Source organism: Streptopelia decaocto (genome assembly GCF_964273445.1).
Source record: "Streptopelia decaocto genome assembly, chromosome: 6".
In the NCBI taxonomy this organism is placed as follows: domain Eukaryota; kingdom Metazoa; phylum Chordata; class Aves; order Columbiformes; family Columbidae; genus Streptopelia; species Streptopelia decaocto.
In genome coordinates this window covers 66249090-66273020 of record NC_138660.1, presented here as the reverse complement: position 1 = coordinate 66273020, position 23931 = coordinate 66249090, and the positions used below count along the sequence as shown (strand labels likewise).

General features: G+C 45.0%; 1 protein-coding gene across 3 annotated transcripts in view; it reads right to left on the bottom strand.

Moving 5' to 3' along the window:
• The window catches only part of LYPD6B (LY6/PLAUR domain containing 6B), a 47674-nt gene extending 25586 nt beyond the window's left edge, over positions 1-22088 (bottom strand). Inside the window, exon 1 of one of the 3 annotated variants that reach the window (XR_014184354.1) lies at positions 21997-22045. The gene's annotated coding sequence lies outside the window, so the exon portion shown is untranslated. Of the gene's footprint in view, positions 1-21756; positions 21860-21996 lie in introns of those variants that run through there. The other 2 variants (XM_082055918.1, XM_082055917.1) reach the window with 2 other exon arrangements.
• Between the last annotated feature and the right edge of the window lie 1843 nt (positions 22089-23931).

Below are 23931 nucleotides of genomic sequence, written 5' to 3'. Positions count from 1 at the left end.
ATGGAAGAACCAAATTGCACACAGATTCCTAAAGATTAGCATCGCAAAGTTTTGCCTAAAAGGTGTCTGAACTGAAAATTACTGAGCACCACCCACACTTGCAAAACTTGTGGACATTGAGTGATTTAACATGCCCAAGGAGCTCGTGCCGAGGAGGGACGAGGGGCGGCAGCCGCGCTTTGGGTGGTGACCACAGCCAGCAGAGACGCGGCACGGCTTCCCGAGACGGCGGCTTAGACGTTCATCAGCATCGCTAATTAAACCAGTTTAACCAGCAGCCAGTCCCCAGCTGCTCATCCCCAGACGGCGTGTGTGGCCACACCACGAACCAAGCCGGGGAATAGCTCCAGGTTAAAACAAACCCCAAAACCATCACTTTCCAGCGCCGTCCCTTCCCCTGGCTGCGTTTTGCAGCTGTATAAATGCCTGTGCAAACACGGCGCAGGAACCGGCAGGAACAGACGCCGCGGTGCTGGTTTCTGCTCCCACAAAGCTCCTCACCAACTTCACCCCCCAAGCAGTCTGGCTTAAAATAAACTTTGTTCTTTCACTGCTGCTCGGAGCTGGTTCCTGGGTAGCTGGTTTGCATTCCTCACGTGCTTTGGTAATAGATCAATAAATACTCAACAGGTATGCCCGTATGTAGACACCGAGGTGCTATAAATACTAGACACAGATGAACGCAAATTGCCCTGTGCAAAAGCCCACAGGGTTATGGCTGCAGTTTTATGTGACTTGGCCAAAAGAGTTTTGTGAGGCACAGGCTTGTGATTCTGACCCAATTATACTGTAGACATTGTTGAGTGTGGTTTGTTATTAGTCCATGTGCAAGAAAGTGCACAGGGTGCTTGGCCAAGACACAAAAGCAGAAAGAAGGATGGGGCACAGCGGAGAAATGAGAATTTAATGTCAGTTAAATAATCCAGCAACTCAAAAATTTGGAAAAGCAACCAATGTGAAAAGACACAAAATCTAATCGCTCCTTTTCTTATTCTTACATGAAAAATAATATTTTAATCTTCATTTTTGTATGTTACTCAATAAAGGGTGTGTAAGAATCATTCCTACAATAGAGGAGAGAAGGCTGTAAGTCACCATCAAAAGGTGACCTAAAGTTGAAAGGTGACTTTAAGCACAGGTAAAGTTATGAACAGGATTGTCACAATTAGCGTAAAGAACTTCAAATATCCGAGAAGGTAAGAAGCCCAGTATATTGCAAAAAGATATTTGAAGTAAACACCAAACCTGAAAGTGTTTCCCATGGACCAGACTGGCACAGAAATAGGGTGAGATCCCTTTTTGAGGGTGTCAGCACTTTTCCATGAGTTCGGAGTCCAAAGAAAGTGGAAGAAATGATAGAAATAGTTCTAGGCAGAGTTTAAAACCGATACAAGTCTGGTATAAGCCATCAATAACTTGTAGGACTGAGAAGGAAGGAGATTTTGAGGAATCGGCAGCAGCGAGTGACCACGAGAGCACAGCTGGAGAGAATCAGAACAAAGGACAAGACAGGCTGTACTGAAAAATTGCATGTACACGTGGCTGAACCGCACCAGAACCCCTTACATTGCACTACCCAAATGCAAAAATCAGACTTTTCACTCTGCTCCTCTCACCGCAGCAGCTGCTGTTGTTCTCTCTTGTACGTACAGCTATCGGGACAAGTATATTGGAATTTGGTATTATCCATTGGAGCCTGGCTCTCAATGACCCTTCCCTTGCTGCAGCACTGAACACAGCTGATGTGACCAATGAAGCTTTTTTTATCATTACAGATTATTTTTTTTTTCTCTGAAAGGAGCAGTAGTTCAAGTATTTTTATGGACAGAAAGTTTGCTTGGCTGCGCTGTAATCTTCTGTGGTCCCTTCAAACAACAAACAAAAAGCACTTGTCAAGTTTTACTGCAAAATACAGCATCTTCCAGGACTTCTACAATGATGCTTCTTATAGGATCCTGTGAATTGATGAATTTAAAGATGGGGTTTAAAAACTGTTAAGAAATTGGAACGTTTCTGATTGAGAAAATAGGAATGTTACACTTCGAAATCACGCTGAATCTATCCAGCATATATCCCAGCGGCGAGGCCGGTGGGAAGAAGAGCTGCCTGGATCACTTGCAGAAATGGAGGGTTGGAGCTTTGAAAGTCCCTTCCACCCCAAACTGCTCTACAATTCTATGACAATAGTGACAAATCAATACCTGCCACACACTGATGCTCAAAACACCCATGACTGAAAAATCCCATTTAACAAATGTACTCCGATATACCAGATGAAACCATTAAAAAAAAAAAAAAAGTTAAAACAGAATAAGCTTTTCTTATTGAAAATGACTACTAGAAAATGCAAGTCAATAATCGTTAGCAGTTTCATCCCGGTTCCAAAGCATCTCTAAAAAAAGGAGGCTCATTACGCAGCATCTGATAAGTTCTTGGCAGAGTTTAATGATCAACAAAGGGGCTCTGTCTGCAAGTCCACTAAGAATTAATGTCCTGCGAAACTCCTCACTGCCAAGGAGACACCGACCAACGCATTTGCAATTTTCCCAGCAAGCTAAAGAAAGCAGGGTGGCTAATTTAATGGACTGAAGCCAAGGAGAATTAGTGTATATTCAACACCTGTAGGTCGTACACTTCGGACTTAAAACACATCAAACACAAGGAGTCTCTTTTCCCAGTAACACGAATCCCATTTTATTTGAAGCGCGCTTTTTAATTGGTTATTATTTTAAACAAGTGCTTTTTTTTTTTTAATTTAGAAACAAGGAGAATATAATGAGAATTCAAGAACAATTATTTCCTTTTGTGCAATGAAAGAGCTGGCATGCTTGTTTTATGCAAAGTAGAACAAGATATCTAATGCTCACTTAAACAACTGTTTAGGCTTGGAGAAAAACCCTACACATTACAATAAACAACTTCTCAATTTCTCTATGACCAGTAAAATGAATGTCAAGACAATAAACAAGCACAGGGTTTACACCAACTCCTGACACTTCGAGAGAGTAGAAACTACAGATTAAAGAATCTGGAAAGTCTAATCCCTGGGGAAAGATTGCTTTGTTTTGGTAATCTGGAGCCACACAGGTTTAAACAATTCAGACCAACAGCACCTGCTTCACCGTGGCTCCAGCAAACCCCTCGATACACTTCACATGGAACCGAACAAGAATTGTGTACCTGAGATATCAATCTAATTTGATTTTGGTTTCTAGTACAGGGCAGTCTCCCTTGGCTTCTGGGGGGAAAAGCCACAATTCTGCTTCAAACACATTCCAAAGTTTTGCGCTCAGTGTAAATTAATTTAGAAAGAGATTTTCAGCACGTACCTCAGACGTCTCGTCTAATTTCACAGTCTGTATCCAGGCCCTTGCTGAGCTCCAGTGAAACCTCCTGGACCCCAGTCGCACTGCAAACACGTTGTCTGGTTCTAGACACCGTATCACAACGAAACAAAAGCCCACACAAAATTTAATCGGTGGGAAAGATTTGCTAGCTTCTCAAAACAAGAACTTGTTGCTTTGGCTCTTTGGTTTTTTTCCACAAAAAAAAAAAGCAGGCACATATTTAAAATACTTCAATTGCCCCAATTCACTTGCATACCCAGAACAGAAATTAAGACATGAAATACCAAGAGGATTCACAAATAGCATCCCAACAACCATGCAAAATACTTTCAGCATTGGTCCGTAAGAGGCCTGGGAAGGTGACGGGGACCCGGGGAACAGGCAGCAAACACAGGTACGGGAACCAAGAAAATACGTACCAGAAAACTCTATTTATAAAGAAAAACAAAAAGATAAGTAAGAGCCAACTATTCTAAATATTTCTGAGCAAGTTCAGCAAAACATCAAATAAAGAATAAACCCTCAAATCCCTCCCCCCTACGCAGTTTGTACGTATGCAAAATATTTTTTGCACCGCAGGTACCATGTAAACGAGGCCTATGAAGAGGAAACATCCTCTGCCAAATGCTGCACAGAACCTTCCAGAAGGCAGCAGGGAGGAGCTGTGGGTCCCGGGGTGTCCCAGCTCCCGTCAGCCGCGGCGGTGCCGGGACGTTCTGACGCTTTAGGAGACCAAAATGAATGAAGATTCCCCTTCTGGGATTTTGGTATCATCCAGTGATGATTCTGGTAATGAATTTCTTAACTTCGTGTTATAAACAACATTTGAATTTGAGTTATTTGAACTATACAGTTGTTTCCTTGTATATTTCCTCATTTAAAAGAAGTATAAAGTACATGATTTATATCTCAAATACTGTTCCTTCTATCACCTCTATTCCTGCTGTACTGACAACTGTAATTTTTCGCTTGACATGAAAACCTAGGCTTACATCAACCACTTGGTTTCTCAAGTTTCTGTTCCATTTTTCCATCCATTCCTGTCCCATGCACTTTTCAGCAACACACACCGAGCCACAAAAATGTTGCTGGTATAGACTAGAAGAACCAAAACAAATTTTCAAGAAAGAAGCTGAAACCTTGCAAGTAGTCTATTTTCTGCCTCTTCTGGAGGTATCCTGGCTGTTGGGCTTCAAAGTGAAGCACAGAAGAAAAAGCATTACTTTCCAATATCGGTTCTTGCTGTTAAAACATAAAACTATCCAGTTCAGTATATAATATACTACTACTAGACCTGATGACGTACCTAAAAGCTACATCGTTCTCAGCCTTTTCAAGTGTCTTTCCATGTCAGAAAGCAGAAAACCAAACAAGAACTGCAAATGTCATTCAACAAAACCCTCTCCTCTTGCCTTTTCTCTTTTTTCTTTCAACATTGCGTGCATTCTTGAGCAGACAATGATGACAGATTGAATGTCAAAACCTTTTAAAAAACTTTCTAACCTTTTAATTTTTTTTAACTCTTAAAAATAAGCATCACTACTTCCGCCCTGTGCATTGTGAAAGCCAAAACCATGTAATAAAAGGTACACCTTGCCTTCATCTGAAGCTAATTTAGAGACTGTTATTTCTTCCACAGGTCTAATCATATTTTATTGTAAGAAATACCTTGTTAAGACAAACATTAGGGTGTTTTATTGTGGTAATTTCTTTAAGATAGCAAATACAGTGCTGACATGATTCCAGTCAAGTGCAGGAAGCTGTAACTCTGGAATTCCCTTCCCAGCATCATTTCTGGCTGCTATTTATTTACTTTAGGGAAATCATTGCCCTATTCTCATCTATCAAACACCTTCTTACCCCCAGGGCTGGTGCTGATGTATGTCATATAAGCAAATGCTGCTTAACAAAACCAAAATTTCACCTATAGTATGAATTTCCAGGTGTGTTCTTTAGTCAACCTCCCTCAGATCCCAGCTCAGCAAAGCTCTCTGCCACAGGCTTTCCCATTGACCTTAACAGATTTGTGCATACAACGAGGTGTTTAATTTAATCACGGCAATACAAAGATAAGCCAGATTTAGTTCACAGTGCAATTCCATCATCTACCACCCACCACTGTGGAGAAACAACACAGAACCTGAATAAACTCTGTGTTTCGGCCTCTGACATTCATTATATTATTAACACCCTTATCACGTGAGAGATACAGATGTGGGGACCAGCAGGTTTTTGGGGTTGTCTTACTACAATATGCGTCTGCTGTCGGCCACCTAATACCTGTCCTTAAAAATCACCCCGCTGAGCAAACCCAGATGAACCTCCGTAAGCCACTGAAAAAGTAATGTAATCTAAACAACAATTCGCTGCTTTTAAATAGAACCGATTTCTCAAGACTCAAGTAACAGGATCTTGAGTTTTGAGCTGTTACAAGTCTAAGCAATTAAATCTCATACAAAAACACATTACTACATGGACTACAAGTTTCCGAGGTGAGGAAAGATTAATAACTCTGGAATTTAACATACTATTATAGCTACAGGCATAAGGAACTTCCCCTGTGTCTGGTACACTATTGGGTATTGCATTGCACGATACTTATTCACAGCCTCAGAACTGAAACCGAATATAACAATTCCAGCTTTCTAAACCACTGGTCACTGCACTGACAGGTCAGTCTGTCCCATACAGAGACATATTTGGGTGATTTATCAATACCCAGGATGTGAAAATGCATCCAAGCACAACCTGCTAATCCTAAGTTTAAGTCTTTCTTTACCAACACAGAAAAACCCTAAACCAAACTAGTCAAACCATTCCTGTGTTAGAACTGGCATCAGCCGTGAACTTCATGGCATTCATATACAGAAATCCACCATCAGAAATTATTTCTGCGACTGTACATCCCAGAGTTGAGCTGATTTTGATGAGATGGACCAATGGGGTATTTTTCTTGTAGAGCTTAAACAGCAACTTCTTCAAGCACCTAGGGCTAAATTCACAAAAGGAATTTATGTTTCACAAAAAAAAAAAATCGTTCAAAAATCACAGCAGACACACAAATGAAAAACTCCAGTCTTCACATTCGCCCTCTCAGCTGCTACCAGGATTCTCCCGGCACCTCCAAGTTTTCCATTCTCTAATCACACGGAATTTTGCTTTCAGGCACACCCAGTTTTGGCAGGTCTGAGCAGCTTAACCACCCCGGCCTGCAGCTGAGGCTCACGCTTGTATTCACAAGCCCTTCTCCAGGGTTTCATCTGAGGGGTTTGATCCAGATGGCACTCCCACCAGATTCCTTCACTCGTGGGGATGAAGATTAATGAGTGAAGTAGCTGGAGGTCGGGCTGCTTTGCCCCACTCCGTAGCTCCGTTCGACAGGAGTTAAGTCGCGCACTTGCCTCAGATGTGGGAGATCTGGGTTAATTCTTGCAAGGATTCAGACCATGTTTCTCCAAGAAGCGATTCTGATCCACATCCCAGCAGTTCATCTATAGCATGATGCTCTTGATCTCTCTTGGGTAAACAGATACACCTTGGGGTGAACCTTGTCCCAAAAGGATCATTACCCAGCGTCCAGACACCAACTCACACACAGGGCCAGGGTGTAATATCTGCTTTGTTTGCCGTTCTGCACAGAAAAGGGCGCTAGGCGGTCATTCACAAAGCTAGCAGCCCAGAAGCAGGCTGAGATACATATTTATATATTTCAGCTTTTAACCTCTCCTAATGTCTTCTTTATGCCTACTCAAAGCTTATCGGTCTAAACTTTTCTCAGCTTTGTTCTAAAGATGCAGCAACCATAAAATCTTCTGTGCATGCACAGTGAGTAGGGGTCTTCCCCTATAGGGGGGGTGGCCTTTGACGAGGAGGTGTGGTTTTGTATTAAAATGAGCATAGTTCACCTAAGTTCACAATATACCACTGGTCCTTGCCAAATTTCATGGTTTGTTACTATGTGTGCCTTATTCAAGCTTTATCTCCAGGTTTGTCCTTCAGGTTCCTCTCACAAGTAACCAATTCCTGTTCTGTTTGAATCGTATTCTTTGTTTCATGGTCTGCTTTGGCCTGTAAAACCCCGTTAAACTTAACAGAGACATCAGGAGCAGCCCAGGTCCATCCTGCAGACAGGACTGAGCACACCCAGGACAGACCAGCACCTGGGAGCAGGAAGATCCGAGTTCCAGCCTTTGTCTCAGTTATCAGCTCTTTATCCATTGACTTCGGCACATAAAACATCTGAATTTTCAGTGAAGATAAGCGCCTCTGGTAAACCAGAATAAGGCTCCTTATTTCCAAGACAGTCATGGTTTAAAAACCTGTATTTCCCTTGCTTTTCTGCATACCTTGAGGCACCTTCCCACAGGTGGAGCGCGGGCTTTTCACAGCTGCTGTGAATTCCCTTCTATGCACAAGGCACAGAGAACACTGACGTGAGGGTTCCATGCAGCATTTCCTTATTTCAATACCATTTTAAGGGCTATTTTTGAAACTCATATCAGAGTTTTAATGGATTCGGCAACACGTCAAAGCTATATAATCAAGGTGTGCTATAGCAGCCTGTGGAAAACATGCAGCCCTTGCTGCTTCAGGGAAAATGCATTTCACCAAATTAATTCAGACACTTCTGAGCATTGGTGATAGTGATTAACAATTAACCCTCTTCTAAATAGACTTAGAAGTTGATTAACTACTGCATCCCTCATACAGAAAGGAAACAATTCATTTAAAGAAACCTGAATAAACACAGTTTAAGGTTCTCCCAGAAGAAAACAACCCATTTCTAGGAGCACAGTTATTATAACAGTTCTGAAGGGATTTCCCCTTAACTACTTCTTCAAAGCACACGTACTACATTCACAATATAAACCAATGTGTTTTACGTGTGTGTACATTAGAGGCATCTTCCTGCAGTAGTAAAATGAGTAAACCTGAGACTTTGAAAGCAATTTTACAGCTCGTTTTATAGATTTCCGCAGCCCTTTGATGAGCTGCCATGGCAGGAGGCAATCTGAGCCTCCAACCTGCGCTGCGCTGCTCCCGTCACCCGCTCCCATTCCCAGGGTGCCTGTGGGAACCAGCCCGACGTCTCCATCAGTCCTGATCCCAGCAGAGCCGCGTCCCGTAGAGCATCACAAAGACCGTCAGCACGGGCACTTCAGCGCCAAGTCCGTTATGGAGACAAAGCATGAAATGGAAAAGATGAAGAGACAGCAGCCACCAAGGAAATGGTATTCTAGAAAATCCAGGCTCACTAACAGCTGTGTTATCTGCAATAAAGATTGGATGGCTTTATCTCATATTAATAAAGAAAGAAAGTTTAAACCAGGCTCTATCCAAGTGCCAGCAGACCTATGTGTCCTCCTCCTAGCAAAGCAGCAGCTACAAGCATGTGAATTCTCCACATCTGTAAGCATCTTATTTCCAATGGGTCAGATTCCAGTGGATACCTTTAAAAATAAAGACAATTATACCCATCACACGCTACTTTTTTTCCCAGTCGGACTGGGAGCTGTTCCATAATCCCTGTATGCAAAATATCCCCTCGTCCTTCACCGATACCTACATCTGACTCCACCACAGCACTGACATTAAAATCGCTGATCAATAACACTATTAATGATACGTACAGGGCCAGGAGGCACAGCATGGAACACATACGGTTGACTTTGGGCAAAGGATCAGCCCTGCTGAGGCTGACCAAGGAATGTAAATCTTATACACAGCCCTAATCAAAGTATCTGGCGTGGCAAAGTGCAAGAAGCACTATAACCAAGAAGGCAGAGGAAAATGAAAGACACGTCCCACAATCCACACAATTGCTATTACTGCCGCTGTTTTGGGGAATAATCAAATGCTCAAGGTGCTCATAGTGAAATCCTTTATTTAAATGCCCAGTTTCAAATGGCAATACAAAGGAACTACACTCCACTAAAGATTACCAAGCGAAATAGCTGCAAAGATGATTATTTTTCAGATTTGATCTGCATAACAATTGTGCAGCAGGACAAGCCGCTCACCTGCCTCGCTGTTCTGACCGACTGCCAGTCACGCATTTCTTAACAGATGTTATACATATATATCCTCTATATATTCTCTCTCTAGATTTCTATACAAATTTTACACTTTAATATATAGACACATACATATAGACACAGTGATTTTCCTGGTAAAATAACTTGTACTAAAACATGATGACCCCGGTGGCATACCCTGAGCGCTCCAGCTCAAATATCACTTTTACCTGATAAACTTCGGTGAAAATTGAAGAAAAATTACACTAATAGCTGGGACAAAGCCCAGATTAAGGCAGTACTTGATATAAATTCTCTTTTCCTTTGTGTGATAACTAAGAGACAGGAACAACAGTCAAAGAGATGCACTGTGGCTGCTTTTAGCTATGTTGACTTAAAAGTGCGTATTGTGTATACTGCCAAGTTTCAAGTTTCGTATCTTGTATATGTCCAGGCATGTGATTTAGCAGATTATCAGAGCCGCTTTAACCACTGAAGCCTCTATGGAAGCACTGCAGGAAAACAGAGCAGTGCGGTGTTGCAAAAGGCTTCAGTGCATTATTCAGAGAAACAGCCACTTAATAAACCAGTAACATTCCTCACAGCACAGAAAACCTCCCAAAGCCAAAGCCAGCAGAAAAAAAGAATGAAGCACATAGAAAAGTGATTTAAATGTGAATCATATCGTGGATCCGTTAGGTGTTAGCACTCCCAGTAAGGCAGCCCATGATGTTATCGGGTGGTGGTTAACCACAGGCAGGGCTGCAAACAGGGGTTTAACTGGTGAACAGGGCATGCTGGCAACGCCGAGCGGCTTCTGTTCCCTTTACTTTGGCAACTGAGTATACAAACAGTGATTTCTTTTGCAATCGCACATTCTTCTTAAAACAGCCAACCACAGAATTACTTCACTATGGTGGTCAAACTGCACTGACGACTCACAGAGCCCCAGACTCACATTTTTAATAAGTCTATACCTTCCACCCAGCTGGGTATTACCAGGGAAAAAACACTCATATATCCATAGAGAATGAATGAAACCCTCCGCGAGACATGATACAAACTGGACTCTCTCATCATCACAGAAACAATGCTGCATTCTTGGCAACATTAAAAAAGATGGAAATATGTTTTTAAAACCTCCAAACCCTAGAAATAACTAGAGGCTTAACAAGACAAAAAGTCTTCAACTGTACATTGAACTCCACAATTAAACATACTCAGGGAGGATATTAACATAATAAAATTTTTTTAAAAGCCATTTTGAAATACTATGTCAGTACAAGTCTTTCAGCACCATTAATTTTCTTGAGCACACATCCAGAGAAAGCCGACAATATCCTGGATTTGTACTTCGAACACGGCTTTGTAGTCTCCTCTGGCCACCAGCCAGAGGAACCACCACGTTCTCATGGTTGTCCATGAGTCTGAATGATTACACAGGCACTGACTGCCCAGGTTCATGGTTTATATAAGATATTCCCCTATACCAACTCAACCGGACCCAGAGCGCATCCTTCCCAAGACCCCCAGGCCTTGAAGTCAACCCTAAAACCATTTTTGCTCCCTCATTTCTGAATGTTCAAAGTCAGAGCTGTCCCCAGAAATGACGCAAGGCTGCCCAAAGCAAAGAAAGGAAACATTTCCTTCTCTTTCTGCACTGCCTAAAATTATCCTACGTGCATCTCTCCGGCTATGGAGATTGTACACAATGCGTGCGCTCAGCCCCCAAAATCGCCGGATCTGTCTCTAATTGTACTTACTCTAGCATGACAGCGGGATACAAAGACAGTTCATAAATAAATTCATGTGTCCAATGACATTTTCCGGTGTTTGGACACTGCAGGACTGTTTTTTCAAAACAGAACCACCCCTAAAAAACAACTAAAAGTGGCCCTGTTACTTTTTGATGCCCTGTACCTACTATCGTTATATTTCTGTATTGATTTTTCAAAAGATCTGGCTGCAGCAGCTGACATCTGTTTAAAATCCTGACCCATACTGTAGCTCTTCAAGAATTTTGTATGGAATCAAGGCACCAGAAGAGTTGCTGTTTGCCTTTGCAGTCTCTAAAAGAAGTGAAAACACAGCCTTTTTCAAGCCAAGGGCAGTTTTGTCATTCAGCTTGTCGGGAGGCAGAGTTCCACCCTACAGCTGCAGTCACTAAAGGCTTTTAAAGTCTTATTTTGCAAGGATGGGATGGAAGCCAGCGGTTTGAAAAATCTAAGCGCAGCTAGAATACAAAACCTGCCAGAGCTTCAGGTTATCAACTATTACTGTATGTCTAACAGCCCAGAAAGCACCAGTCACTTTTAAAAACTGATTTATAGCAAATGCAAGAGAAAAGTGAAACAGCCCCAAAAGCCACTCCCTTTCTGAACGGGACGAGATGAAACGCTGTAGGTTAGTCATGGTTTCACCAAAATTGGGAAAGACGGTTACCCTCGCTCGCTTTTCTGTTCCCAGGTGAGTCACACCAGTGCCAAGCCAAGTCCAAAGTGGGTAAGATTGGACAAGCTGGGTAGGATGGTCCAAAGCTCTTGCACAAAGTTTTGCCTGCCTTACGCAATTAATAACATGGTATTTTGATTTATGAACTGCCATTAGGTACCTATAGTAACGTGAGGTTTGGGGTCTGTAGTCTCTCTCTCAGTTCCATCCTCTTTGTCCTTTAACCCTGTGGTTAATTGACCCCAGACAGCAATCAAACACTGACCAGCTGAGGCTTGTTCTCTCCCGCCTCAGTGGGATGGGAGAGAGAAATGGGGAAGAAAACGTGAGAAAAACATTGTGTCCGGAGATAAAGGCAGTTCAATAAGCGGTGGAGAGGGAATTGCTCACCCGTCCCACCAGCAGACCAATGCCCGGCCACTCCTTGAGCTATAGCTGTCTGGGAAAGTCTACACGCTGGTTTTTATTGCGGAACACGACACTATAAGGTATGGAAAATGCCTTTGATCAGCTCAGGTCCCCACGGCCTCCTGTTCACCGCAGTGTGCTTGCCGGGGGAAAAAGGGAGAACCAGAGACCCTGAGCAATTGCCAAAACATGGGGGTGTTATCAACAATGTTTTAATCCCAAATATAAAACAGAGCAAACATATGGGCTGCTATGAAGAAAATTAACTCAAGCCCAGCCAATGCCAGTGCGAACCCCCATGAGCAAACTCCTGTAGGAGTGTCGGCAAATAAACTGTTCCTTCCAACAACTCAAAGGCAGCGACCTGATCACCGAACCACAGCACTTCTGGAGGTGGCACGGGGCATTTTTCCAACTCCTCTGTGCGAGGGGGGCACCTACAGCTGCTTGTCCAGACAATTTGTGAATATTTCTAAGGAGGGAGAGCCCACAACCTCCCTGGGCAACGCACTCTACAAAACCAAATTCTGATGTAGAAGGACATTGCGTATGTGACGCAGCACAGAAAAAATGCAATGCAATGCATTAAAATATTTGATGTGACTTCTGTTACACTGTGTATCTTTTGGCATAAGTAACAAAAGGTAAGAAACTGCTCTCTATCAAAAATCCACAGCAAATAACTATTCTTTTTTTAAAGTTTGCCCTACTAGGTGGTGGGCTCACTAACAGGGAAAATTAAGTCCTGCGGCAATAAAGTATGTCAGCAAAGGCCTTTTCTTCCTCTCTTGTTAATTCCTAGTGAAATATTTTTCTATACCTCTGAAATGTGGCTTTGAAGTACAGCAAACAATCCTGACCCATCAGACATCCATCCGTTTGTCAAATCACTAGGGTGCTGCTAAAGTCAATGTTGGTCAGGAAAGGGAATAAAATCAACTTCAGCATTCTCGCCGGGCCGTCAGAATAGCTGAGGAACCGCTCCGAGGGACCTGAGATTCTGAATCCTGGCAAGTGGGTGCAATATATAAATCTTAGATATGAAATACACGCACACAGACTTGAAATAAAAACAAACTAAAACCACCACAACAATGATCATTTATCTTCAGTATTCACACCCTAGCCAAGATGTGCAAGTCTAATCAAAATTATTACTCGGAGAAGCACAAAATCTCACCAGCTAATAGAATGATAAATTCAAGCTGCATTAGCCCAGAATATGGACCAATATGTATCTTTTTCTTCTCAACAGACAGCCCTCAGCAATCGCGAGCGTCGTGACATTGACACCGCTGCCCTGGGACACCCAAGAGCCACCAATGTGCAGGTGACACCCGGTGAATCCCCGGCGACCCCGAGCAGGTGTCTCTTCCTGCAGCTCCTATTTGTAGCTGCAGAAGTTTCCAGTTCAGGTGTAATGGCACCACTGGGGATGGCAGCTGCCAGCTGAACACAAACCAGTTGTATTTTCATTCTCTGCAAGACAAATCCATAAATAATATCAACGGATATCTTCTTTATTTTGAAAATATTATCTGCTTAGTTCCTCAGAACCCAGTACTTGCACCTTCTTATAATTGAATAAGCCGTTGTGCAAACCGTGACAGAACTAAAAGGACCATGTAACATAACTGTAACTCATTAGCTTGGACATGAGGAAGATAGCTGGGCCAACACAACTGAAATATCCATATTTAAACAGATATTCCATTTATTAATATTATTGCACTCCATCATGTTTCACGTTAAACACCCTATAATGCCAAGTCCTTATCAAGAGGATGCAGTTTTGAGTACACACACTACATATCCAGAGATTAAGGTAGCACAGCGGTCTCATGAAGCGTTACCAGCTGAAAGCCCCGATACCCAGTACTTTCAAAAACATGCTTATTCGCATTATCAAGGGAGGAAAACTAGAGAACGGTTGTGTGCCTGAAGAGCAGATGCCCTGAATTCCAGTTTGATTTAGCACAGAATTGGTGCCTGGAGGCACTTGATGTAGGCAGTGATAACCTCTGAAAGAAAAAAATAAAAGCCATGTGCATTTTAGTTAAATTAGCAGGCTGGTTCAAACAAAACCTTAGTGTTCCAAGTATCTTATAGCACCTGTATTACAGTGTGAAGTTCACACGACGCTGTCAGCCCGACACACAATTCAGTCCTGCACACCCAATCCCCCATTTCCTACAGCCAGTGAACCAGAAATCCTGCCCCGCTTGACACATCGTTCTCCTTGTCTAATTATACTGTAATTATTAACTTCATTTTGTTGCTTCACAGAAGAAGAGACATTTTCAAGTCTGTGCAGATTAGCCATACCTCATTAATATTTTAAACACTTATTTTAAGTTTTTCCACACTAGACTTCATTTGCAGTAGTGCAAATTCTTTTTAGCTGTAGTCTCATAAATCTGGTGCTCTCTCCAAGTGCCAGATTCATTACTGGGAGGGTAAGATGGGAATTTTGTTTCTGAATAGGGTTATTTTGAATCTCTGGTCATTTCAACAAAGCAGCTTGTGAAAGAACTGTCCTGAATCAACAGAGCAGGTGGGATATATTATATTATCAAGAAAGAGGTAAGCAAGCCCCCCTGAACCCAGCAGTGATACCTTCTTAAAGCCTAACACTTAATTATCCTTTTCGGTTTTGATCTAATGAGTGAGAATTTGTAAATCCTGTTCTACAATTTAACAGTAACACCTGTAAAACTACAATACATACCTCAATGCATAACATTATAATTAGTTTGATATGTGTTTTGGTGATAATGCACACATGTTAAAGCAATAAAGCCCTCGGGTTTTTTTAAACCAAAATAAATTGATATGAAGAGTAATTACTGAAGCATAGAGAATCGATACAATAATGAAGAGGAACAGGACGCAGCCCAAGGGTGAAATTAGGATCCAGAATGAGCTTTGCACAGGGCGATTCCCCGGGCCTTACAACCAGACGGTGTTTCAATAACTGATACAGCACAGGAACAGCTGCTCCAGCTTGTTCGGACAAACCGCTTTCTTCACATCTATAGAATCTGTGCTGCTGCTTCATTATCTATACTTGAAAACAATTTCTATATCCTACATAAGCATCCTCTGATTGTACAAAACATGTGAGGCACATGAGACGCCATTACCTTGAACTTGGACCCCCCAAGTGGAATGTTAAATTGACACGTACCAAAAAGAGACCAAGAAAGGGTCCTGTCTTCAGGTGTACCACATAAAATAAAAATCACCATTTACTCTATAACCCCAGTGTGCTGGTGTCTGGAAACTAGTCTGTTCTCTGAGTCTTAAAGAGGGAAAAAACACTGTAATCTTTTTTTTTTTTAATGTTTGACTTGTAGGCTTAGTTTTAAAGGCTGAATGCAGGACCTGCCCTTGGAGCAGGCTCAGATTATGGAGCAACCACATTACCCTGGATGACATCTAATAATGCTCCTTGGATGAAACGCCAATTAGAAGATGATTCTCCATAGTCCTGAGCCACAGAGACCTGGAAACTACAGAAACAACTGTAATGATGAAGTCTGAGGAAGATGTTACATGACTTAGGCCTGGTACAATAGATGGAGACAACGAACTTCAAGGGAAGTGACCCCAGAGAACAGTGTTGGGTACATGGAGGGTGTTGTTTTCTGCTCCCAAGGAACAAGCGCCAGGACTGGAGGAAACGGCCTCAAGTTGCGCCAGGGGAGGTTGAGGTTGGATCTGGGGAACAATTTCAGTTACCATTTGAAAGAAGGAGCAGCAACGCGTTAAGATCACATCTAACCACTACTCCCTATGAAAGCATCAAAACTCTTCGTATCTGGCCTTAAATTAAGTCTAAGGCAAAACCTACCTGTAACGAAGGTTTTAAGCACTGCGAGGATAACACCAAGTTAGCGATACAAGCGACGTCTGCCCGTATTTCTCTCTCTTCCATAAGCTTTTAGCTCAATTTCGGCGCATTAAGCTGAGCTCTGAATTAGCGCAATTTGCCGCAACAGGTTTATTCACATCGAGACAAAGCCGGGGCGGCATTTTTCAGAAAAAGGGATTAGATGACTCTAACCGCTACCATCGGCACTTCTGCATGTTTAGACTCCGAGAAGGGTAATCACCGCACTCCAGGGCACGATCTCCAGGGGTCAGGGAGATAATCTTACGCCCATCTTTGTGTTTCTGACGTTGCCCAATTGGACAGGCACGTAATAGAGGATATTAGTCTGCCCTGAAGCGTTAGTTATTCGTCGCAGCTTTGCAGAGCTGGGGTGCTGAGCCAGCCTAGGACGGCAGCCTGGTCGTTCACACTCTGAAACGCAACGTATTTCAGATACAAATAAGGGGATTTCTTTTATTATTATTATTATTATTATTATTATTATTATTATTATTATTATTAATAATAATAATAATTGTTATTTATTATACCAAGGATCTACAGACCACTGTTTTATGAGGGTATTTTTGCTTGTTATATTGCCACCTATATAATAGGCAGAAATGACAATATCTTGCATTTAAACCTACAGCAAATATACAGATATAAATCAAGTATCACCCCTACAACTGGTGTTAGTTTTCAACCGATTTAACCCAAATAGGCCTAAGGATTTCAGTCTTAGCTTCTCTATCATTTGGAAATCACGGTGTAATCTTTTTAGGCTACTGGGAAGGTAGACACATTTCTTTTTAGAGACACAACAAGGACACTTTGACTGACAAAGGAAAGAAAACAGTTCTTACAGACACACTAATTTATGAGCAAAACAAATTAAGAGCATGAAAACAACTATATTTCAAAAATTTGATTAAGCAGTAAGTTCAATCTATTTATACATCTGATTTTTCACCTACTCACTGCAAGCATCTCCTCTCATTTTGCTGAACAGCGTGTACTCCCCAGCTCATGGTCACCTCAGAGATGATGATCTGGTTGATCTGTCATTACGGTTCAAACGAGCTGGGTCACCTTAAACACATAATTAACAGGTCCTGGCCAACCCAGCACATTTATTCCGCCAGGGTGTAGGGAACATTTACAGCCCGGCCATTAAACCAGAGAGTCCACAGCTGTCCAGCGAGAGCACTAAGGACAGGATGGGCCCAAACAGCTGCGAACGTGTCACATGTATAATACAAACTTCAAAATAACTTGTGTGCCTGCTACAGAGGTCCCAGACCACAGCACAGGGACTTTATGTAACTCAGTTAATAAACGGCACTGCTACCCTACAATGTTGTGGGTTTTTTTTTAATCTCAGCGTTTCAAATAAGCCATTTTTTCTCACCATACTTTTGACAGATGGGATTTGTTATTGAACTGTTTTATGGACTGTGAGAAAAAAAAAAACAAAACAGAAAAGGAAATAGAGTCCAGATTTATTTTTTTTTAAATGCTCTGATAATTTAGTTTAAAGCTGGACTACCCAATACAGAAAATAACTAGACATGCTTCACAGAAACTTTCCAATGGAAACCTTCACCGCAGACTTTCCCACCCCCCGCCTTGACCTACCAGCACCATGAACAGGAGAGAATGCCACATTCCATATGTACTGCAGCACACGGTGACACTGAAACGTGGGGAAGCTCAGTGTGCTTGTACTTCTTGGGGTGAAACTGGTGCCCCTAATAATGCTGTCATTGCAGTGCTGTGTGCGCTGAGAGTTCTTTACAAACTGATCCATCTTCACAGCAATTCATGGAAATAGAAAAGTCATCATTACTCCCATTAATGAGACAAGGAATAAGTAAAAAGAAGATAAACGACTTGTCTAGAACCCTTCAGCAAGTTAGGAGATAGCTAAAGCCTAGATCTTTTAAGAAAGAGACTTATACTCTAATCCTTTCCTGCCCCATTTCTATACCTGGAAAGTGATATTAACAATGGGTTTTTTTAAGTTTGCTCCAAGCAGGTTTCACACAACAGTTTAGGTTTAAATATCAAAGCACAACCTACACAAACCCCACCGGGTGAACGCCAATTTACCCCGATTTGGTTCCCCGCCAAAGCCGGAGTTCAAGCCGGGTACATCACAAAGCCCCGAGCTGCGGGTGGGAAACGCCAGCGCGGCGCGGTTGGCGCGGGCAGAGCGGTGCCGTTCCAACGCCAAAACGGATCGCGGCTCCTGCCGCCTGCTCCGGCTTCTCACGGTGCCGGGTTCCGAGCGTTCAGGAAAACAACCGTTTGCACGTGTTGTTCTGAGCCTTCGCTTCAATCTGGCTCAGGGAATAACCAGCCCGGTGAGCAGATGTCTGCTGCAAGCACATGAAAAGTCTAGAAGATGAAGCCTCTTATTTGAAGATTCTCACAGCAATTTATGGAGAAATAGCTGCCAACAACACACGCACCGTACAATACAACTCAAAGCTTAAGGAAAGCCGCAATCTGAAAGTCCTTCTGAGGTTTATTGGCGGGGCACCATTGTACGTACCCCTTCACCCTCGTGAACTGATAGACAGGCGCCTCTCATCCCTCTGAGTCACGCACACGAATAACCGAAGCATTCCTTCCTTTTGAATCTACAAAATCCAGCTACCGGATGTGAAGAAAGGAATTATTGAGGAATTTAGACTTAAAAAGAAGGGGAATTTTCTGAAGTATCAGAATTCATGCAGCAAAAATTGTTTTAAGATGGAGGACTTTCATTCTAAGGAAACCTTGAACTGGTAAAGGAGGTGCGGGGTTTTTTTTGGTGCAGCTTAGAACCGATTTGGACTGAGAAATGACAGACAGCCCTGGAAAATTCTCCAAACCTTACCTACCTTGCCCTCCTTGAGAGACCCTGAGTGTGTGTAAAGTGTTGCCGTACTTTTTCTCTCTCCTTTGCTGCCCAGTTCCTCACCCGCTGCCTGCACTGACTTCTGCTGGTTGGTAACCTGAATTTCCAACTCCTGACTTTGGACAGGGCTCTCCTACATCATCGACACAACTTGCATAAGCAGCATAAAAAGGAAACACTCCCTTATCTCTACTCCCACAGCTGAAGCTTGGGCAAATGGAAAACACAGCGCGAACAGATTGCGATAAACCGAACGCGTGGCATCAATCAACCCCTGAGTTCGCAAGGTACAGGTGTCTGTTCTAAGGAGATCCCAAGGGTGCAGGGAAAGGTGCTCGTTCTTGCAGAACAGCTGCCTTCCCCTGCAGCAGCTCGTGCCTGCCAGCCGCACGCCTCCCCCGCAACAAGGGCATATCTACCCGCACCTTGGCTACGCTCGCCCGCTTCTCCTCCTGCCAGAGAAGGCATCCAGCGCCTGCTGCCAGCCAGGGGACGGGCTTCATCACAAGCGTTCCGTGGATCAACACACAGGATCCATCCTACAGGAGCTGACCGCAGGTCAGAACTGGACCCCACATTCCAGTGTAAGTTGGGGAATGACCTATTAGAGAGCAGTGTAGGGGAAAGGGACCTGGGGGTCCTGGGGACAGCAGGGTGACCATGAGCCAGCACTGGGCCCTTGTGGCCAGGAAGCCAATGGTACCTGGGGTGGGTTAGAAGGGGGTGGTCAGTAGGTCAGAGAGGTTCTCCTGCCCCTCTGCTCTGCCTGGGGAGACCACACCTGGAATATTGTGTCCAGTTGTGGCCCCTCAGTTCCAGCAGGACAGGGAACTGCTGGAGAGAGTCCAGCGCAGCCACCAAGATGCTGCAGGGAGTGGAGCATCTCCCGTGTGAGGAAAGGCTGAGGGAGCTGGGGCTCTGGAGCTGGACAAGAGGAGACTGAGGGGGGACTCATTCCTGGGGATCAATATGGAAAGGGGGAGTGTCAGGAGGATGGAGCCAGGCTCTTCTGGTGACAACCAGTGACAGGACAAGGGGTAATGGGTACAAACTGGAACACAGGAGGTTCCACTGAAATATGAGAAGAAACTTGTTTCAGGTGAGGGTGGCAGAGCCTGGCCCAGGCTGCCCAGGGAGGTTGTGGAGTCTCCTTCTGTGCAGACATTCCAACCCGCCTGGACACCTTCCTGTGTAACCTCAGCTGGGTGTTCCTGCTCCAGGGGGGGATTGCACTGGATGAGCTTTCCAGGGCCCTTCAACCCCTGACATTCTGGGATTCTGTGATTTACCAGACTCCTGACAGTTCCCGCTGCTAGAACCCCAGATATTGAGCGCTGCAGACATGGCCCTGGCAAACCCAGTTTGAGGCAAAATGCCCGAAGATTATCCACTCTGGAAGGGATGTCACTGAGAGGACACGACCGGCTGCTAAGAGAACGCTGCAATTATCACGCTGGGAAATGCTAATTGACTTAGAGCAAGCAACGCATGATGAGAAGGGGGAAAGACGCTCATCAGCAGCACCGGTAACTAAGTTAATTGTGGATTGACTAGAAAAGCAAAAGTATTACCCTGCAAAGATTGATGAATCACCCAGCCGTGCCCGCTGTACCAAACAGGACAACTCCCTTCATCCATGCTATGAAACATCCATCTATTAATACAATTCCCTCTGGAATTCACCTGCGGTCTGTTCTGCTGGGACCTGGCCTGGCCGTGCTCAGCTGGGCACCGGCAACACGAGGCAGATGCATCAAAACAAGGATGGACTCTTTCAGCTTTGAATTCTCTTTCTCCTGGTGTGTCTGGTGTCTCCTGGTGTGCGAGTTCTCAAGCGCAAGGCAGGACTTTCTCACTGTAAACCTTTAATTTTGTATCTGTTTCTTCAAAACCCATCCAAGGAGGGGCAGAACGACGAGGTTCATAGTTACAGAGGAAGCTTGAAAACTAAACCTAGAGGTTAAAAACCAACCCGAGAAAGTGCGATCACAGCGTTTAATATTTTATTATCTTAAACAAAAACACGTTCATGGAGGGAGGGAAACTTGAGTCATTATCTGAGCATCTGGCATTGCCAGGGCTGTATCCATGGCAGAGGTTACAGCACACGGCTCCTGCGCTGCTCTGTCTCTGCATCCGCGGCTCTGACGGCCGGGAAATCACAGGAACCTGCTTCCCTGAGATCGCCCGTAGGAACCAGCCAGCTGAGTCGTGCGAACCAGCTCTATCTGTGCAAACCAGCTCTATCTGTGCAAACCAGCTCTATCTGTGCAAACCAGCTCTATCATCTGTGCAAACCGCGTTCACCCGCCAGCCCTGGGACGGTTTTTATGATCCGTACAACCAAGGCACCCATGGGCCTCGCACAGAACCAAGCCCCGGCGCCCTCTGTACCACACCAGCGCCGCCAGTTACCGTTCCAAGGACTCTCCAGCCTAATTCAGCACAAGAATATACATTCAGGTGTAGGAAATACGGACGAGAAGCCCATGAGGGTTGTGAGGGGCTGCAGCTCCCAGCCGGCCCAGCACCCGCCACACTGTGCACCTCTTATTTTTTACTTACTTTTTTAATTTACCCACTTGCATTTGCTTCATTACATACGTATTTTAACGTTTTATTATTTTCTACAGCTAAGCCTAACACGCTTTTTTTTTAAAAAAAAAAAAGAGTGAAAGGTTTGCTGACATACCTGTGAAAAAGGAAGAGCTATACAATCAAGAGCAGTGTTGCAATAACTGCACTTTTACAACGTACCTATAAAACACAGTCTGTACGCTGGCTCTGAACACTCGGCGCTTCTCACAGCCGCCTTCCCGCAGATGTCACTGCTCGGTCTCCCCGAACCGGTACCGGTACCGGCACCGCCCGCCCGTCCCAAGGCCGGCTCGGCACCAGCCGGGCCGAGCGGGACCGCCCGCCCGCGCGCCCTTCCCGCCGCCCGCCTGAGGGGAGGCGATGGCGGCCCGCGCCGCCCGCCCCTCACGGGGAACTCACCCTCGCGCCGGCGCTCCGGGGCGGCTGGGGCTCGGCGAGAGGCGGCGGCCGGTCCGGGACGGCGGTGGCTGCGCCCCTGGCGCGGCGGGAGGCGGGCGGGGCCGCTGGCCGGCGGAGGTGGGGCCGGGGCGGGGAGCGGGCGGCTCGGACACCGCCGTGCCCGCCCCCGGGCGGTGCTGCCGGGCCCTGCGGGGCGGGGGCGCTTCCCCGCGGGCTGAGGGGAGCGGCGGGAGCGCGCGGCCGGCCCGGGGCTGCGGCGGGAAAGCGCCGGGCCCTGGCGACCTCTCGCCTTTTGGGCCACAGGGCAGAGCTGGTGCGGTCCAGTGGGCTCGGCTGTGAGGGGGAATCCCAGAGTGTCAGGGACTGGAAGGGCCCTGGAAAGCTCACCCAGTGCAATCCCCCCATGGAGCAGGAACACCCAGATGAGGTTACACAGGAAGGTGTCCAGGCGGGTTGGAATGTCTGCACAGAAGGAGACTCCACAACCCCCCTGGGCAGCCTGGGCCAGGCTCTGCCACCCTCACCCCCAACAAGTTTCTCCTCATATTTAAGTGGAACCTCCTGTGTTCCAGTTTGCACCCATTGCCCCTTGTCCTGTCACTGGTTGTCACCAGAAGAGCCTGGCTCCATCCTCCTGACACTCCCCGTTTCCATATTGATCCCCATGAATGAGTCCCCCCTCAGTCTCCTCTTCCCCAAGCTGCAGAGCCCCAGCTCCCTCAGCCTTTCAACTCGTTCTGTTTGCTGTGAATCAGCCTCACGGTGCTTTAGGTGTTGGGCATCAGCACTGGGGGGGCTGCAAATAACACCTGTTTTCTAGGGAATGCGGCGGTTGCGGAGGAGTGAAGGAAATCTGACAACCCCGGAGCCAGATGTGCTGCCAGCGTTACCCCGAGGAACAGACCCGATTTCAGCAGCTCCTCAAACCCCCTCGACCCGCAGGGATGTCGCAGGTGCCACCGTGGCCCCAGATCACCGCAGGGACACCCTGCACCAGCCTGCCCCGAGTGCCATCAGCAGGACAAAGCGTGAGCTGATACAGGGTGACCAGCAAGTATCTCAGGCCAAAACTGTTGAAAAAATACAGTCCCCATTGCGTTCAGCACGGCTACAAGTATTTAAGTTTTAGCTTAGCTAAAAGTGATCAATAGTGACTTTTTCTAGGGATGCAAATCCCTCTGCTTTGTTTTCTACTGTACTCTTGTGTAAGCCAAATCTTGGAAACGCACACCATAATTTGTGTTGTTTTGATAGAGCTCATTAAGTGACGCAGTCCCACACTCTGAAATGGCAGGGATACGCTTGCAAACAGTCTGCTCTGTAATTGTGTTCATCCTCCAGGCACAAGCTTTATCTAAAGGATCTTAAAGGCTGCATCTCTCTGACTCATGGAAAGCTCTGGCGTGGCACCGGCCGGCGTTTCGTCTGCAGGACGGGCGGGGATCACTGCGACTCCACGGCTGCTCTCCCTGATATAAACCATCTACATCCGAAAGCCTTTTCATCCCTGATGGAGCCAAACCTCTTCATCCCGCACGCAGAAACTGCTCAGACAGCGCGAGGAAGAAGCGTCCCCCATGCACCAAAAGCAGCATGAGCAAAAGTACATTCTAATTTAGAAATAATTGACTCTGAATTTTGACAGACTGATTTCTCAGTGGTCTGGGTTACAGAGCCTGGCTCTAACTGGCTTCCAGTGCTTCCGGGTTCCTAAGCATACCTGAATAATGATGCAAAATCACATCGTCCTCTTTAGAAATCCACTCAGCAGCAGAAGCAGAGCAACCCGTTTCTACAGAAATTCTGAAGCGCCAGAAATTTGCATTGCTGAGTAAAAAAGTAACAATAAAATTGAGAAATGCTCTGGGTAATAATTACTGAAAATAAGCTGTTTATAAACCTCCCATATATGACTTAAGGGAGGTATGAGGACGC